The sequence below is a fragment of the Schistocerca serialis genome, chromosome 3 (genome assembly GCF_023864345.2).
Source record: "Schistocerca serialis cubense isolate TAMUIC-IGC-003099 chromosome 3, iqSchSeri2.2, whole genome shotgun sequence".
In the NCBI taxonomy this organism is placed as follows: Eukaryota; Metazoa; Arthropoda; class Insecta; order Orthoptera; family Acrididae; genus Schistocerca; species Schistocerca serialis.
The window spans coordinates 562,201,211-562,222,050 of NC_064640.1; the positions used below are offsets into that span (position 1 = coordinate 562,201,211).

General features: G+C 38.9%; 1 protein-coding gene across 1 annotated transcript in view; it reads right to left on the minus strand.

Moving 5' to 3' along the window:
* The window catches only part of LOC126470456 (calcium-dependent secretion activator-like), a 1,485,604-nt gene that overhangs the window by 893,362 nt on the left and 571,402 nt on the right, over positions 1-20,840 (minus strand). The window lies entirely within an intron of this gene.

A 20,840-nucleotide genomic window follows, 5' to 3' on the forward strand; every position in this document is an offset into this window, starting at 1 on the left:
CTTTGCTAGCTTATTAGTGGTAATTCGATGGAGTGAAGATCACATGTAAAAAGGAGAGAAGCAAATGGACTAATCATGGAAAAATGCAATTTAGGTTAAGCACACAGCCAATGAATCTAGCCATTTAAATTGACTATTGCAAAAGCTGAATGTACTGTAAACAACTTTCAATTTGTAGGATGTATGTCAAGCCTTTGCAGAATTCCCATGAGCTGGGATCCATAGGCTCGATCTACTGAAGAGGGTAGATGTGTAGTGCTACCGCTACTTTTTATTAATATGGTTGAATAAAATAACAATGCTGACACGGCCAGTGCAAGAGCCACAGAAACAGCTCAGACTGGAACCGACCAGATGCAGTTACATCAGTTACTGATATGAAAAGTGTTAAGATAGCTACTACACACACACACACACACACACACCAGAGACATAAAAGCAAAAACATTGATGCAGCAGGAAGGTAGAGCCACTTCAACATGGTTGACCTGATTGATTCACATCTGAGCCATAGTTCTGCTGTGGATTATGAGATATGAAACTGGTGCTTTATCAAAACAAGATCAAGTGAAATCCATTTAAATACTCTTCATTTCAGGTAAAAGGTATCACAGGCTGCCAGTTGCCAATCCCAAGGGAGAACCTACAACAGTCTACAAGTCTGCATGGATCAACATTTCACCACCTCCAAACTGTGCTACTGATAGCCATGACCCTGTTGTTCACATTGAGACCAATTCTCGAGACTTAATGCCTTCATACTGGTGGGCCACCTGCAGGCATACCTCAGCTGCTGCCAGCCTCCTCCCTGGAGACCTGTAATTTGAGCCGGGGGCCATGCAGCTTGCTGCTCAGACATCATTGATTGTGTGGGCACACTCTTTGCTGACTGCCTCTGCTTGTCTGTGCAGACACTACTGCTGCTGTGAGTCACCTTATCTACACTGGGTTCGAAGCGTGATTCTGCATGCCTCAGAATGCCCCATCCAGCAGTTGGGCTGTTGTTAGCTGATATTGTAGGCTGCTATCCACTGCTCTTCACAGGCTACCATTACTTACATCCATGAGTCTTGTTTTAGTTATAACAGCGCAGTATCCATTAGAGAGTAAGTGGGAGGGTACCTTGCATGCTTGCTGGTGATAAGACGAGTACACTGTTCATTTGTTAAATATTTTTAAGAGCTTGTGCATTTGTTCGGCATTTTTTTTTTTTTTTCTTTTTCAGAAGAGACTTATTCTGAATTATCTGTATGGTTACTGGTTTAGTTTTTAATTTCTTGTGCATTTGAGTGCTTACTGGCCACAGTCTTTCGTTTTAATAGCAGTGTAGTGTAAATTACTGCCACCTGTATCTATGCTTGTATTGACTCCCGTTTTGTAGGCTTTTGCTTGTTTTGGTTAGAACAGCTAAGTGTTGGTTAGACCATCAGTGAGAGAGCACCTTGCATTCCAGATAATGATAAGGCAGGTACATCATTCATTTATTCATTTGTTATACACTGTCACAACTTATTCTTGGTTATCTGTGTGGTTACTATTAGTGTTTTTTTTTTAATTTCTTGTGTGTGTGAGTGCTTACTAGGCACAGTCCAGTGTTCTAATATCTGTTTAGTGTAGAGTTTTGCCATTTTTCTTATGGATAGGACTGTGATTGCTGTGTTCAGATGAAAGCTGAGTTGTTGATCATGCACTCACAGCCTCAGGTGGTGTTGGCTTCAGTGTCAGCTTGAGGCTGATACCAATGTGCATCACTTTGGGGGAGTGGATGTTGGGATCCAAGAGACATCCAGCAGGTCCCAGGTGTCCCTTGAGCACTCCACTACTGTGGCCGCCTCAGGTATTGCCCACACTGAGGAAGACCCATCACCTGTGGTCGAGTGGGAAGTCACTCACAGGTGAGACAAGAAGCAAAATATATTTCAGTAGAACAATTTGAGAGCCTACCCAGTTCATCTGATAAGCAGTGTTTGGGTGCTGTATGTGCCTGACAAAGACACTGAGTCAGATGCAGTCACTTACCATGTTCCAGAGGAAGCCTATCAGCATGTAAGGTCTGCATATTCACAGAGTGTGGGATTATTGGTAGTTTAGAGCTCCAACTTTAAGCACATAGTGGGGCCAATTGGAGACATAACTGCGAAGGAGGCGAAGGAATCCAATGTGCTCTCTGTGTGCATACCAGGAGAAGTCACTCCATGTGTGGGAAGGCTGCTCCCAGACGCCATGAAGAGCATAGGGTGCAGCCAGCTGGAGTTGGTGGCACATAATATTACTAATAATGTGTCTTGCTTTGGATCGGAAGAGATCTCTCTTTTTTTGGGCAGCTAGCTCAAGTATTATAGACTGCACAGCTTCTTTGGGAGATGAAGGCAGAGCTAACCATCTATAGCATTGTCGACAGAACCAAATGTGTGGTACAGAGCTGAGTGGAGGGTCTGAATCAGAGGCACAGACAGTTCTACAACTGTGTGCTTGTGCCATAGAGTAGTGGGTTTCCAGGTTCTGCTTAATAGAGGGCAGCAGTTCGCTACCGACAGGAAGTGGCTACATGGGTAGTGGGGGGCTGTGTGGTGGGGAGTGGGCGGTTTTTTAGGTTAGAGGATCTTGGGAAACTACAGAAAAGGGAGCTGTCTAAAAGGATGCAGTGCAAACACAGGAAGGTAGACCTAGAAAAAATTGGCATTGTAGTTGTAAAGTGTTGCAGCTGGGTTGGAAAACAACCAGATCTCTGAGTGCTAACAGAAAGTACTGAACCTTAAATCATTGTAGGGGCAGTAAAATCACTACAGCCAGAGATAAGTTCAGCCAGAATTTTTACAAAGGACCTAACCATGTTCATACGGAATAGATTAGATGCAGTTGGTGGTGGAATGTTTACTGCTGTCAGTAGTAGTTTACAATGTAGTGAAAGTGAATTAGATAGTTTGTGTCAGCTGCTAAAAGTAAAGGCTATGCTTGACAACCAAAATAAGTTAGTAACTGATTCCTTTTGCCAACTCGTGACTCAGATGATGTAGTTGCTGAACTGTTCAAAGAAAACTTGAGTGTCATTTCAAATAGGTAGCCTACTCGTACAGTAGCAACCATCAATCTGCCGTCAATATGTTGGCAAAAATACATGTTTAAAGTCGGAGGTAGGCATAAAATGTTGTCCAAGCTTGCACTGAACACATTCTCAGATAATTATTTTGAAAAATTTGTTCTAGAGCCTACCCGAAGTGTAAATGGTTGCAAAAGCATACTTTTAGCAATAAACAATCCTGAGCAAACAGAAAAAAATTGGTTCAAATGGCTCTGAGCACTATGGGACTTAACATCTGAGGTCATCAGTCACCTAGAACTTAGAACTACTTAAACCGAACTAACCTAAGGATATCACACACATACATGCCCGATGCGGGATTCCAACCTGTGACTGTAGCGGTCACATGGTTCCAGACTGAAGCGCCTAGAACAGCTTGGCCACTCTGGCCAGTTGAACAAACAGAGAGCATCATGATAGGTCCAGGGATTAGTGACAATAAGGTCATAGTAGTGAGACTGAATGCTAGAACATCCAAAACCACCATTTCGTGATGGTGCTGATCACCCATGGTATGCAGAACAGATAACATCGTTGCAGAAGCAACAAAAAAAGGCATGCCGAGTTTACAAGAACACGAAGTTAGAGTAGACTTCAATGCGAGATGCCTTTAATTGCTTCCACAATGAAAACCTGTCTTGAAATCTGACAGAAAATTAAAAGAGATTCTGGTCACATGGGAAGTACACCAGAGGAAAGACGCAATGAATACCTTCAGTGCATGATACCAATGATAATATTACCTATAACAGATCCATTGAAGCTGAGTTGTTAAACAGAGTTTTCTGACATTCTTGCACCAAAGAAAAGGAAGCAAATATTCCAGAATTCGCATGAACCAGAACTTCAAGCACTGATAGAAAGCACCGAGGCTGAAATCATTATAGGTACAGAAAGCTGGCTTAAGCCAGAGATAAATTCTGCCGAAATTTTTACAAAGGTACAGACGGTGTTTAGAAAGGATAGATTGCATGCAACCAGTGGTGGAGTGTTCGTCGCTGTTAGCAGTAGTTTATCCTGTAGTGAAGTAGAAGTGGATAGTTCCTGTGAATTATTATGGGTGGAGGTTACACTCAACAACCAAGCTAGGTTAATAATTGGCTCCTTTTACCGACCTCCCGACTCAGCAGCATTAGTGGTAGAACAACTGAGAGAAAATTTGGAATACATTTCACATAAATTTTCTCAGCATGTTATAGTCTCAGGCGGAGATTTCAATTTACCAGATATGGACTGGGACACTCAGATGTTTAGGACGGGTGGTAGGGACAGAGCATCGAGTGACATTATACTGAGTGCACTATCCGAAAATTACCTCGAGCAATTAGAGAACCGACTCGTGGAGATAACATCTTGGACCTACTGATAACAAACAGACCCGAACTTTTCGACTCTGTATGTACAGAACAGGGAATCAGTGATCATAAGGTCGTTGCAGCATCCCTGAATATGGAAGTTAGTAGGAATATAAAAAAAGGGAGGAAGGTTTATCTGTTTAGCAAGAGTAATAGAAGGCAGATTTCAGACTACCTAACAGATCAAAACGAAAATTTCTGTTCCGACACTGACAATGTTGAGTGTTTATGGAAAAAGTTCAAGGCAATCGTAAAATGCATTTTAGACAGGTACGTGCCGAGTAAAACTGTGAGGGACGGGAAAAACCCACCGTGGTACAACAACAAAGTTAGGAAACTACTGCAAAAGCAAAGAGAGCTTCACTCCAAGTTTAAACGCAGCCAAAACCTCTCAGACAAACAGAAGCTAAACGATGTCAAAGTTAGTGTAAGGAGGGCTATGCGTGAAGCGTTCAGTGAATTCGAAAGTAAAATTCTATGTACCGACTTGACAGAAAATCCTAGGAAGTTCTGGTCTTACGTTAAATCAGTAAGTGGCTCGAAACGGCATATCCAGACACTCCGGGATGATGATGGCATTGAAACAGAGGATGACACGCGTAAAGCTGAAATACTAAACACCTTTTTCCAAAGCTGTTTCACAGAGGAAGACCGCACTGCAGTTCCTTCTCTAAATTCTCGCACAAACGAAAAAGTGGCTGACATAGAAATAAGTGTCCAAGGAATAGAAAAGCAACTAGAATCACTCAATAGAAGAAAGTCCACTGGACCTGACGGGATACCAATTTGATTCTACATAGAGTACGCGAAAGAACTTGCCCCCCTTCTAACAGCCGTGTACTGCAAGTCTCTAGAGGAACGGAGGGTTCCAAATGATTGGAAAAGAGCACAGGTAGTCCCAGTCTTCAAGAAGGGTCATCGAGCAGATGCGCAAAACTATAGACCTATATCTCTGACGTCAATCTGTTGTAGAATTTTAGAACATGTTTTTTGCTCGAGTATCATGTCGTTTTTGGAAACCCAGATTCTACTATGTAGGAATCAACATGGATTCTGGAAACAGCGATCATGTGAGACCCAACTCGCTTTATTTGTTCATGAGACCCAGAAAATATTAGAAACAGGCACCCAGGTAGATGCTATTTTTCTTGACTTCCGGAAGGCGTTCGATACAGTTCCGCACTGTCGCCTGATAAACAAAGTAAGAGCCTACGGAATATCAGACCAGCTGTGTGCTGGATTGAAGAGTTTTTAGCAAACAGAACACAGCATGTTGTTATCAATGGAGAGACGTCTACAGACGTTAAAGTAACCTCTGGCGTGCCACAGGGGAGTGTTATGGGACCATTGCTTTTCACAATATATATAAATGACCTAGTAGATAGTGTCGGAAGTTCCATGCGGCTTTTCGCGGATGATGCCGTAGTATACAGAGAAGTTGCAGCATTAGAAAATTGTAGCGAAATGCAGGAACATCTGCAGCGGATAGGCACTTGATGCAGGGAGTGGCAACTGTCCCTTAACATAGACAAATGTAATGTATTGTGAATACATAAAAAGAAGGATCCTTTATTGTATTATTATATGATAGCGGAACAAACACTGGTAGCAGTTACTTCTGTAAAATACCTGGGAGTATGCGTGCGGAACGATTTGAAGTGGAATGATCATATAAAATTAATTGTTGGTAAGGCGGGTACCAGGTTGAGATTCATTGGGAGAGTGCTTAGAAAATGTAGTCCATCAACAAAGGAGGTGGCTTACAAAACACTCGTTCGACCTATACTTGAGTATTGCTCATCAGTGTGGGATCCGTACCAGATCGGTTTGACGGAGGAGATAGAGAAGATCCAAAGAAGAGCGGCGCATTTTGTCACAGGGTTATTTGGTAACCGTGATAGTGTTACGGAGATGTTTAATAAACTCAAGTGGCAGACTCTGCAAGAGAGGCACTCTGCATCGCAGTGTAGCTTGCTCGCCAGGTTTCGAGAGGGTGCGTTTCTGGATGAGGTATCAAATATATTGCTTCCCCCTACTTATACCTCCCGAGGAGATCACGATGTAAAATTAGAGAGATTAGAGCACGCACGGAGGCTTTCAGACAGTCGTTCTTCCTGCGAACCATACGCGACTGGAACAGGAGAGGGAGGTAATGACAGTGGCATGTAAAGTGCCCTCTGCCACACACCGTTGGGTGGCTTGCGGAGTATAAATGTAGATGTAGATGTAGAACAACTGTATCTGTACAGCCAGCCACTAGAGGCCACCTGTAAGAAGTGTGCACACAACGCAGTCTCTGTCACACGGCCCACCAGCCACTCACACCTATATACAAGAAAAGCAGCACTGACTCACTCCCACTATGTTATTTTAGCTTTTACTGCTCACATCAGTTGTTCTGCGTATCACTTATATTGCATCTTCTATATGACTCTTTTGTCTTGTTACGTGTGGAGTCATGAGAGGCTTAGTCCGTTATTGTTCAGAGGTTTAAGAATAAAGCCATATTTGTGTTACTTGGATCAGTTTCATGTATTACTTGGCCACTACAATATAATGGCAGTAGAACAATGGGTCCAGGCTCACATTGGTTGTTAGTGAATTGCTTTGCCACTGTCTGCATTTTGTCTCCAGGTGTTGTTTGGAGACATACCTATCTTGGTACAGCTGTTATGGCAGGTCACTATATTTTTCAGGTATTCTACTAAGGGCCTCTCATACTCAGGCAGTAGAATATCAATGAAAATAATACATTATTTAAAATATAATGTAATTGGATAAACAAAAAACCGACTTGACAAGCAGTGACAGGAAAACACACATATAAAGATATAGAAATTTGCAAGCTCTCAGAGCCAGTGGCTCATTCACCTGTCATAAGGGTTGAAGGAGAAGGAAGTGGAGTGAATGAAAAAGAGTAAGAAGTGGGGAAAGTTTGAAAGTCACCCAGAACCCCATTGTTTCCTTCTCATCCTGTGCAGTGTGTCTCCCTTGACCCAGGATTTTTGGGTGACTTCTCTGAACTACACACCTTTTCCTTAACCTCACGAGTTCTTTTCCTTCACCTCTCTTCTTCCCCTTCAACCCCTCTGCCAGCTGCTTACTGAGTAAATTTTTTATATATCCAGCTCCTTACATCATATGAGTCAATAGGATGGTTGACAAAGTCAAGAAACATTTGCCATGACCTCTATTTGTTCACCGTAACTGTTTGATGAGCTATCACTCTTGCTACCTAAAGAACTTCTAAGTTGTCTCTAATCGGTGAGCATTTGAACCACAATAGTGCCTCATGGTTGCCTCAAATGGTTGAAGAACACTCATTCACAAAGGGCTGTAATGTCTGCCTCCTGAAGAGTGAAGGAATTATTATCAAAGCAGACTATGTTTGTGATATGATACATTCAGTCATGGATGCTGTTCTGAAGTGTGAACTCCACTCAAATAGAGACGTGTGAGCTCCACACAAATTGATATCGTTAGTGACTCCACATTACACATACATTAAGATGAAAATGAGATGTCATAATTACAGATAACCCAGCAGGAATGCTTAAGTGGGCATTATCACATACTACAGATATCTATATTTTGAGGCTCTGAACAACTTGACATCTTGAGGAAGTTGAAGATGCATCTCATAGCGTTTTGGTATTGCTATCACACTTTAGAAGGAATGGGTGGAGAAGTGAGAATCTCACAGTTTAAAGCCCCCTACAGGGGTAGTTACAAGGAGCATAATTTTACTATACATGGTGTGTTAACTGTAGCACAAGTGGTTTGAAGGATTGAAACAAGGTAGAACAGTTGTATGAGTTATTTATAACACAGGCATCTATTACTGTTGTATAGAGTACAAGCTCTTAGCACAGGAATGCTAGTGATCTTAAAATGCATATCCTACAAATGTAAGGATAGGGCACTTAATGTTGCCGATAGTTCCAGTTCCTCTACATATGCATATATTCTAAATTTGTTAATTCTTAATTGCAGGATGAGAAGCATTTCAGTGGTGAGGATTTTCATTTCTTTTTCTCTTATTGTGACACACTGGGGGATCTGCAATGCGTTCTCTCATGCATACATAATAGTCAATAATGTTTGTAGCCATAAAACTCAGGCTGAGTGATTTGTGCTAAGTTTCTCACACACCCTGTTTCTTGTTTGGAGCTTTGCTTTTGGTGAGGATTGTGGTGATTTCTTTGTTAATGTTTTTTTTCTTCTTTGTCTTCCTGTTATGTAGACATTTGCGTTACGTTAACAGTTCCTGTACTAATTGTTAGCTACTTAGAGTAGTTGGAACACTTGGCAGTTGGTACATGTTTACAAATCATTTTGGAGGTCTAAATGTTTATACCCTCATTCCTTCCATATCTTGATGTTAAAAAATTTACATATTATTTCTTCAATCCAATAGCAAGAGATGTTAAAATAGCTGATGGATTTTGTGGGTTATCAAGACAGTGTAGCACAGTCTGGGAGCCCAATACAAAAAAAATACAACTGTTTTATATGACTTAGTGCTGCAGTATGTTGTTATTGATGACTTAAGGAACAAAAACCTTCTGTGTAAAAGTTTGGACTCAGGGACGTGTGACACCCATGCACTTGTAAACATGTCAAATACGCAATGTCACAACTAACTTACGGTACCTAAAACTTTTTATGCATGATTAAAAATATAAATTGATGATACAAAAAGTCAGAAAGACATATAATATTGAAATAATATGCACTGTAATGAATGTTGTTAATAATACCAATACTGCATTGTAAATATTAAAAAAATAAACTTATATTAATAAAAGGCACTTGCTTATTATCACAAATATTGTAAACAATCAAACTTGAAAAAAGACACTACATAAATAAAAAGATTAGAATAAAAAAAGAGTAGAACTTGGACATGGTGGGCATTTTCACTTTCAGCATTTCTGAGTGCCTAAGTCCCAAAAATTTCAGTTTCCAATTTTTTATAATAATATGGTGAGAAACTAAGTAAAAGACAAAGGTTTCAAAATGTATGAAATGGCTGCACCATTTTTTGATACTTTTGAATGTTGTTGATGGTGTTAGCCACAATTATGTGCTTCCTTGCTTTCTCTATCAACAATTTATATTGCAAATAATGTATAAAACATTTTAGTTAGTATATGGTAATTTCTCTACATCACATATTACAAAATGTTTGAAAGTGTGTGGCACTTCATGTCCCATAATCCAAACTTTCTGACAACAGGCCTTTAGTTATTTATGAATTACTTTTATCTTCAAGTATTTTACATGCTACTGATATTAATAATTTTTACAAATATAATAATACATAGTGATACTCACAATAACAAGAAAACTGTTAAATTATGTACTGGGTGGTTATAATTAAACTTCCCTATTTAACACATTATAACACGGAAACTAAATACTGTACGAGTACCAAACTTGGTAGCATTTATGTCCAGGGTATGGGGTGCATGATTTCCATGCAGCTCAGCACCACTGTCCAGTTCCAACTGTGGCCCCCAGATCTGTCATCGTGATTCATAGTTTCACACACCTAACCAGTTGGAGTGCACTTGTTGACGTGTGAACTTGAGTGTGGACAAAAGGAGCAGGGAATTACTGATGAAGCCTTATTATCAAAACAACAGTATTTCTGCAGCTGTACTTTGGGAATATTGCTGGCTGAAAGGATTATGGAAGAATTCTCTCTCTCCATCTGCTGTGCAGAGCATTATAAAGAAGTTTGAATCAGTTGGGGAAATGGGTGTCATTCTGGGAAGAGCCCGACAACCAGTTACACCAAAGTTGGTTGATAAAATTGCTCTTGCTATGGTTGACAATACTGCATGCAATTCCTGATCATCAGGCAGTTGTGTGTGCTAAGTCATGACAGTTGAACATCCTGTGGTCCACTGTACAGAAGGTGCTTCAAACCATTCTCAAATGGTATCCATACAAGATCCATACCATACAGCTGCTTGCACTACAGAATGCACAATGATGCGTTGACTTTGCTCACCACTTACTAGCAAGAATTGAAGTTGATGAGGGTTGGCCCTGGACCATTCTATGGAAAGACAAAGCTCATTTCTCTCTGATGGCCGGCCAGTGTGGCTGAGCAGTTCTAGACGCTTCAGTCTGGAACCGTGCGACCGCTACAGTCACAGGTTCGAATCCTGCCTTGGGCATGGATGTGTGTGATGTCCTTAGGTTAGTTAGGTTTAAGTAGTTCTAAGTTCTAAGGTACTGCTGACGTCAGATGTTAAGTCCCATAGTACTCAGAGCCATTTGAACCTTCTCTCTCTCTCTCTCTCTCTCTCTCTCTCTCTCTCTCTCTCTCTCTCTCTCTCTCTGACGGGTGAGGAGAACACACAGAATTGCCAAGTTCGGGGATCTTTACCTCTAGTAAATGTGCATGAAGTTCCTTCATATGGTGAATATGTCACTGTATGGTGTGGTTTCATGGCTAAGTTCACATTGGACCATTCTTTTTTTAACAGGTTGGTGCTCAAGGAGCAAAGATGTGCAGTGTGACTGGCCAGCTTTGATATGCTTTGCCAGCACGTCACAGGAGAGGGATTCAGCAGTTTTCATGTAGGATGGAGCCCCACTGCACATCACTCATGAAGATCACCTGCTTCTCTGAAACACATTTGGAAATGATCGAATTATCTGACAATCATTTCCAAATGCTTGGCCAGCATAATCACCTGATCTCCATCCCTGTGATTTCTGGTGGTGGGGCTACCTGAAGGACAGGGTTTAGCAGGGGAACATTTCCACATGTGGTGATCTGAAGTGCAACATGCCATGAGGGGTAGCCAGCATACATATGGATGTGCTTCGTGGCTGTGAAGAATGCAATCCTGCAGTTTCAGTCTCTTCTGGACCCTGATGGATGCCATATTGTGCCCCTTTTGTAGCAGTAATTGTACCGGTATGTAATGGTATGATGTAGCATAGCAGCACATTGAAAGTGTTTCAGCTGAATTGATTCTGCATTATTTCTCTTCCCCATGTGCTCCACATTAATGCTACCAAGTTCGGTAATCATACAGTAATTAGTTTCTGTGTTATAAAGTGTTAAATAGGGAAAGTTTAGTTATAACCACCAAGTATATTTGCATATATGCACACAATGAGTAAAGTTAAAATTTTAATTTTTTTTTTTTTTTTTTTTTTTTTTTTGTACAATCAAAAAATTCTCCTTTCACATAGGAAGCTTTATTTTTTAAGCCAGTTTTGTAGAAAATTTCTGAAGGTTTTTAATGTGGTAGTGTGTGTTTCTGGTGGCAATGCATTGAACAGTTTTGTTCCGACATACAGTGACAGAAAAAATCACAGCACCAAAATATAATTAATGTAGAGTAATGAAATTTCAGGAATACTTTTGTCTAGGTAAGATAGTTAAGTGATTAATATTGCAATACCACAGTTAATACAAGTGCAAGATAAGCCATTGCAAATGTGAAATTCTGGTTACATTAATAACTGGCACAACCATCAGAATTATGCTTGCAGGCATGCAAATGTACATGCATTGTGTTGTACATGTGCTGGATGTCAGTTTATGGGATGGAGTTTCACGCCATTTGCACTTTGTCAGTTAATACAGTGATGGCTAATGCTGTTTGTGGAAGATGCTGGAGTTGTTGTCTGATGATGTACTGTATGTGCTCAACTGCACACAAATCTGGTGATCTAGCAGATGAAGGCAACATGTCAACACTCTGTAAAGCATGCTGGGTTACAACAGTGGTATGTTGGTGAGCATTGTCCTGTTGGGAAACACCCCCTGGAATGCTGTTCATGGATGACATGACAACAGGTTGACTCACCAGACTGATGTACAAATTTGTAGTCAGGGTGCATGGGACAACCACGAGAGTGCTCCTGCACTCCTATGACATTGCACCCCACACCATAACTCCAGGTGTAGGTCCAGTGTGTCTAGCATGCAGACAGGTTGATTGCAGGGCTTTGACTGGCCTCCTCGTAACCAACATGTAGCCATTAATGGCACAAAGGCTGAACCAGCTATCATCAGAAAAGACAAAAGACCTCCACTCTGCCCTCCAATGAGCTCTTGCTAGACACCACTGTTGTCATATATGGTGGTGGTTTGGTTTCAGTGGAATGCACACTACATGGGATCTCACTCAGAGCTGTCCTTGAAGCAACAGATTTGTAACAGTTTGTTGCGTCACTGTGGTACCAACTGCTGCTGTAGATGCAGTGCAGTGCACCAGAGCCTTATTCTGAACACGATGGTCTTCTCTCTCTGTAGTGCAACGTCTTCATCCAGAGCTCAGACTTCTTGTGACCATACATTCTCACAACCACTGCTGACAGCATCATGTACAGTGGCTGCATTTCTCCCAAGGGTTTCCACAGTATTGCAGAAGATACCTCCAGCTTCTCATAGTCTTACTACACAACCTCAATTTAACTAAGTCAGGTGTTGTTGTATGATTTCTTTGTCACCTCACAAGCATTCTTGACTAACATCAACTCATCACATCCAATCTCAAAGATAACTAATGTTTGTGGCTACTACAGGATATATTTAAAGCAAACATAATTTGAATCCTCATAGTCATGCTACTAGTGCCACTCTCATGAGAAGCATAAAATTTGAGTGGACATTATGTTTCAGACATAGAAACACACCTACCAACTTTTGTTTATGCTGCACAACTCCTCCGTGGTGTTGCAACTTTTTTCTGTCAGCGTAAGTATAGCTATTGTGAGTCTTGTAAGGGGTTGATCAATCTTTTCAATCTTTTCTCTGCAACACGTGTTGTGATAATGAAAAGATTGCTTTAATATGTACCTTTCTTGGTTTTATTTCATGTAGACTATGTAACTAAGTATAAATAATGATGGGACTGTCATGACACCTAGTTTCTTGAAATGCAGCCTATAGGGCGTACTGTTTTGAATATACTCACTACACATCTGCTAATCTTTTTCTGCCACATAAAAACTGTTTCTGCTCCAGTGGAGCTGCCCCAAAGCAGTATGCTGTATGTTATGCAGCTGCAAAAAGGTGCATAATGGAACCTAACCATCATGTTTTCACTCCCACATGCTCAAAGTTAATGTAACAGGTATATGACACTTGATAATTTAGTGCAGACAGATGCTGCATTGAGGTTCCAAATAAATTTTGAATCCAAGTGTCCCCCAGAAGTTTGACAAGACTTATGTTAATTGTTGGTATCACACAAACTAAAAATTACATTTTCAGTTTTATTCTGATTTATATTTAATTGATTGTCTTTAAACCGAATACTAGAAATTCTTTTGTTGGCTTGCCTTTGTTCCTTTTGCTCCTCTATGTCATTTCCAGTTGCAATGGAAGTAGTATCATTAGCATACAGATTAGTTTTACATGACATGGTACTAGGTATGTCATTAATACAGATTATAAACAATAAGGGTCCTGGCACATAACCATGAGTCACACCTCTTGAAACATCTAGGAAACCAGAGCTCATATCATTAAAGTGTACTATCTATTGTCAAGATGTGATTTGATAAGAGTGAGTTCTGTATCTCAAATTCCATAGCACCTCAGTTTACCTATTGGAATTGGATTACACACAGAGTCAAAAGCCTTTCTCAGGTCAATCAGTAGGACACCAACAGATCATTTTGCTTCAAACACACTGAATATTGTTGAAACAACATTTTCAACAGTTTTCAGTGTAGACAAATTTTCCCTGAAGCCATACTGAGTACTTGTCAGTGTTTGATAGCAGGTGTAATGTTTGTAAATTTGTTGATACACGCAATTTTCTGGTATTTTCGAAAGTATTGGTCCAAGAGAAATAGGACAGTAGTAATTGGGACATGACTTGTCTCCTTTTTTATGTAGAGGAACAACTACTGTTATTTTTAAGCAGGCTGGAAAAGAATAACTCATAACTATTAAAATCCAGTTTATTAGTTTACAGAGTATTGTTGTGTAATGTCTGCTATCTTTTTAATAACAAAATTTGACAGATAATACAAGTCTCCTGATTCTAAGTTGTTGAATTTTGCTATGGTTATTGCAATGTCAGTGACAGCAATTTGTGCCCACTTGAATGAAGCTGTTTCAGACTGCTTGTGCAACATTTATAACTTTTTTAAATTTTATTCTTGGTGTTTACTAATGCCTGATTTACAGTTGTAACTTTGGTCAGCTGTGTGTCCTTTGTTATCTGAATTAGTACAAAAGTTACCCATTTCATTGGGTGTGATATTGGTAGCATCATACGTGGTTCTATTAGTATTGCCCAATTCTGATCTGATAACTCTACAAGCAGCCTTGCATTTGGTTTTTTGCTTGCTGAATATAGCTATCATTTGCCATTTGTTTCTGTTTTCAAATTCTGATCTGTACCTCTTCTTTTGTTGAAGGTACTGAAGTCTGTCTTCTTCTCTGTTCTTTTGTCTGTTGTAGAGATTGACAACCTGTGTTCTTAATTTTTTGAGGTCAGGAGTGAACCATCAATGTAAATTTCTGTGATTAGATTTGTTTGGTTTGTTTGTTACATCCAACAATGATAATTCTATGAATATAATACAATCCCATAAGTATCACTCACATAGGTATCAAGATTAGAATAATTACTGCATGCACAGAGGCATTCAAACAATCACTTTCCCTGTGCTCCATATGTGACTGGAACAGGAAGAAACTCTAATAAGTGGCACAATGGGATGTACCCTCTGCCATGCAGCTTGTGGTGGTTCACAGAGTATAGATATAGATGCATATGTAGAAGTCATCAATAACAACATTTTAAGATGCAAAGCAGTTTAAAGTAGTTGTACTTTTTTGTCAAGGGCTCCTGGACTATTATATTGCCAGCATAGTACTCCTGAAATGTAGGCAATTTTGATAACAGAACCTCAAATGTTTTGTTATGCAGGGCAAAACATTTAAATGGATAAAGATTTCTTTAATATATTCTGGAAGAACAGATATATTCTTCTGCAGTTCAACATTAATTGTAATGTATCGCTCACTTCACTGCCTTCCTATTATTCCTTTAATTCATTATTGTCTAAGTACACTTAGTATCTGTAAGTTATGTTTCAGGTAAGCATTTTGTGTAGCTCTGACAGAATTGAATACTGTGCAAAATACTTTACTTTCTACAGCACTGTAGGTTGATGTGATGTGGCAGTTTCTAAAAGCAATTTTCAATTTCAGAGGCATTTCACTGTCTCAAGAGTTCCTGCTCTGCCACAAAAAACATGCAGGAAGTTGTGTGTGACATAGTAGAAATAATGTTTTCAATTATCCACCATACTATAAGTATTTTAAATGCTATATATCTTTACATGTGCTGAATACACAAATATTGGATTTAATTTGTAATGGAAATCTTCATGATGATTGTGAAGAATTGTATGCAAATATCCTTGGCTGTAAGCATTAGATTCAAGAATGTTTGTCCATGTTTTCATCTAAATTCCTGAGACTGTGCAGATTCCAGTTTAAACAAAGATTTTTTATGAATATACAGTTGGAACAATATCAAGAAACAATAGTGTAATCCTATGACAGTCACATCGAATATTTTATTATAAATCATCATCCCACACCTCCTGCAGTGTGAAGAGAAGCGGCAGCCTATAGTGAAAGAGCGAGGGCTGAGATGGCAGAGAGCCACCCCCTCCACAAAACTCAGCCAGCCACCAAACGCTTGAAATTTAGACGCAGTTTTCTCAGAGCAACTGAAGATTTTAGCGACCAACCTGGATCTAGGATGGAGAGATGGAAGCAGTCGGGATAAGGGCACTGGATGGAACCAAAGGAAGAATTGGCACCAGGTTACAATGAGGACTGGGTGGTCTGGAGATCACTAAACAGGCTACGCACCAACACTGCATGGTCAAGAGATAACCTTCTGAAGTGGGGATATTCTACTACATCTAATCTCTGCGACTGTGGAGAGGTGCAGACGACCCAGCACATGTATAACTGCCCTGAATGTCCTTCACACTGCACTTTAGAGGATCTGATGTTGGCAACCCCAAATGCTGTCGACGTAGCCCACTTATGGGCCAAATGCCTATAACATTTTGTTTCTGTGCACACATATTCGTATATATATTTTATATATATTTTCATATGCCTGTAATTAATTTTTTTCTGTGTGCTATTCATTTTTTTATATTCCTGTATCCATGGTGCTTCTGACACGAAAAAAAAAAATCCCACATATAGAAGTGTCAAAAGCATAATGTCAAGATTATTAATTTTCTTTTCATCATCAGCAGGTACTGCATAACTTTCAAGCAGGTGATGCAGCTCAACAACTAGAGTTTGAAATTTTCTTGATGGATAAGTGCCAACAGTTGATAAATTTAATTTATACTGTTGAGTGGCGAAACTATTTTCGTGTGTGATGGTGTGACCAACATCGATAACTCACAATAGCTGTGTGATGAAAATGTATGAACCACTGTGAAGATTAATTCTCAACATAACTTTTCTGAATATCAGGAGTGTAATGTGAGACACAAACCATTGATTGCACCACTTACGTTACTGAATTACCTTACAGGAGTCAGATAATGGTTAAATCTATAGTTTCTGTTATTGTGTCATTGGAGAAAGTTTTTTGGTTATGAGTATTTTCTTCTAGCATGCTGCAGACATTACACAGTACATCTGTAAGGTGATATATGATCTACATCAGGCTGTTGTAGTGTGTGTGCCTGCCTGTGGGCAGCTGGGCACCCATGGTTTCAGGTGAGCAGGGGTGGGCAAGGATCTCATGCGTGGGCAGTCAGGGAACGTGGCCACATCATACACAACTGTATGCCTTGGCCAATCAGCCATAGGCGGGTGTGGGAAAATGGCTCATGCACATGCAGAGCAGCAGAACAAAGTATGAATTCATATGATAGGGCTGCCTGATCAGTAGCAAAACCCAGCTGCACCTGCCCATGGACAAGCTCATGGGTATTCATTGGTGCCCAGTTACCAAGCAATAACAATGGAACAACCTGATCAAAATCTTTCATTTCTTGCACAGTAAATTGGTCACGTGTCACCTTCAATGGTTACTAGTTTGCTTTTCATTACTCTATTTCATTTTTCTTAGTGGAAATGGTTTAAAATAAACATCTATAAAAAAACTGAACACAAAATATTTATTAGCTGCACATGTTATGAAGTTAAATACTCATACACTACTTCAAAACACCCAAGAAAGTGTTACTCATAATGTTATAAAGAGACCAGAAAAGTACACTGAAGCAAATGGTAAGATTTTTCTAACATTGAATTCTATAAACTACTAGTGTGTATTCAATGTGATGTTGGAATAATTTGTTTGCATTCCATAGCTCATTTTTATACAGGTTCTTTACTGTAGAACATGCTAACAGGCGCAGCTCTGTATTCACTGAAAACTGTTCCTAGTCACGGTTCACGTAACTAGTAACAATCTGTTCTAATGTCTTATAAGTATTCAGAAACTTGATGCATCATATTTTATTATTATTATTATTGAGATGTGGTATACTGAACAATGTTTATATTTTATTTTTCAGGTTCTGATGTTTAGATTGCATTTCTGACATTGATCAAACATCATGTATTAGAGAAGCTCTTATTTTTCGTGTTTGATTTTTTCTTTGTACTACCTCCCAATTTGGTTCCATTATACAGAAAGTAAGTTGTGTGTACTTAAGACTCGATAGGAAAAGGGGAAAGGGTGCCCCTTGGTTCCTACATTTAAAGAAAAAGAAAAAGGAGTGAAATTGCATAAAATATTTATTTATTCAAAAAATATTGTTCAGAAGCAGTTGATTCCCAATAACATTATTATTTTCCACTTAATAATTAAAAGTGGTGTATAACTTTAAAAATACAATCTACAAAGGCACTAGGTATATACAATATTTGTGTAACAAATGTGATAAGAAAATCACTTTTCTTTAGAAAAGCTTATTTGTTGATAAAATCTATTTATGCTCTGGAAATTTATAGCATTAGTCAGATGTAGCCTGAACCATATACTGCTTCTGTTTACTATTTTTGTAAAATTATTTCTTGTAGTCCTCCATGAATCTGACACCTCTCTCAGCTAGAGCACTCACAACTTTCAGTTTGTTAGCTAGGAGTGGAGTGTTGACACAACCTTCACTTTTGTATCACTATGGATGTTCTCCCTTAATGAACTGACTGCTTCAGACAAATACAGTAAGAAAGTATTTGTATTTTACTACAAACGTACTGCTCAATCTCCTTATTGAATGTTTGTGGGATTGGATCAGTTCCTACAAAAACTTTTTAATGTTTTTCTCTGATGGTTCTGCATGCTGATTCACTGGATTCATCACTTTCATTTTTATTTTAGCCAAAAAACTATGATCAAAGATGGCCAAGGCAGCAGAAAGGGAAACAGGTACTACAAATGATTTTTAACTTTCTGTTAAGTTGTATGAGAAATATCATCAGTGACATGATATTTGTTAATGTTTTAGAGTTCACTGAAATAGAAATATAGTATTTTTGCTTCAGAATGAGCCCACAAGCACATTTTGGCATATGCAATAATAAGGGAGCTACAAATATCATAGATTGCATTCTTTTCTAAGGGCAAAATTTCAAGGTCATAATGGAACATAAAGTTTTCAAGCAATAAATAGCCTTCCCTTCCCACCTGGCATGATGGATAGCTCCTGGGGTGCAGGAAGATACTTAATGAGATATTGCTTTGACAGAGCAGACTGCAGTTAATTCTAAAAATCAGATATTATCATCTACAGACCATTATTATTCTATCAAAGTATATTGAACAAAATCGACAATTCAAAATGAATCAACCTGATCTAAATATTCCTTGGCTTTTCCATGCTGAAATCCAGTTTGGGAAATTTCTAAAATGTTTTTCAGGACTGATACAGTTGGATCTGTTTTTCTACAGCTCAAATTTTCCTCTAAAATACTCCTGGGAGCAATTTCATATATCGGTTGATTACAAGATATATGTCAAGATGCCTTTCTCCAAAAAATTTTCACTCAAAATACACACCTTCAAAAGAGCCCATACTTGATGCTGTTTTGACAAGAATTTATGTTTTAATACTGGACTGAGAACATCTTTCAGCCACAGTTTCATGGGCAGTTTTTGCCTGCTCTTTTCCATAGTAAGTTAAATGATCAAAATATGTGTTAAATTACTGGCACTGAATGAATAGTGGAGTTTTCTTTTACTTCATTTTCAAATACATTTATGTGTAAAATTTATAATATAAGTACATAAATATAGAATTAACTGCATTTTTTAAATTTCATATTCAACCTTGGCCCTCCTTTTAACTATTGATTTATCAAAATTCAGCTACCTTCTTCTGTGATATTCAAAATGCTATAACATGCTATGACTTCAAATCTCACTTATGCTTTGACATAGGATTGAAGGCCCCATTCAGCAAGAGTTTAATAAACATATTTTGCCTGCTCTTTTCTGTGGCACATTAAACAACAAATATAGGTGTAAAATTATCAACATTGAATGAAAACGGCATTTTTTATTTATTTTCAAATACATTTATGTGTAAATTTTAAGTTATAAGAACATCAACACATAACTTGCTGAATTTTTTAATTTCATATTCAAACTTGGGCCTCCTCTTAACCACTTATTCATCAAATACCAACTATTTTCTTCAATAGTAATGATAATCAAAGCATTATGTCATCCAGTTTTTTAAAACAGTTGTCTCATTTCACTTATGAATATCTGATGACCTTTTAGCATGTTTTTGTAGTTGCCTCCATTGTTGCTACACATCATCTAACTTTGGTATGCAGTTTCCTTGCACTTGTGTCAGAACTGGTGATTTTTATCAATAAGTAATCACTTTCCACACAGCTACTGGAGCACTTCACTGCTCAGTTAATTCACAAATCCAAACATCATAAAAGAAAACCAGTGATGTTTGTTTGACAAATGGCAGTTTGTTTCCTGTGACTTCATGCGAGCAATACCCGAGCAAATAAATTATCTCCCATTAACAAACTGAAGATGATGATATTGTACTTGCTACAACTGCTACCTTCCCTTGAAAGTGAAAGATGAATGGGGTGGTCCAGGTAGGGTCGTAAAAAAGAACGGCTCGGCTCGCTCTGCCCTCTCTCTACCTGTGTTGGGGGTCACTGACCCGTCACGCCACCCGACCAATCTGATCTGTGAAATGAGAACGCATTCAGTTAACGAGACTGAAGTAAACAACCTTCCAACATTAGGTAATGAATGAATTTATCATGCAAAAGTAATATTTTGCGAAAGTGTTTTTCCTGGATTTTCCTATTTTCAATGACCAATATAACCCCTCCCTTACCACCCGTTGAGCCCAAATTTCACAGAGCTTATTTTTCTGTGGAA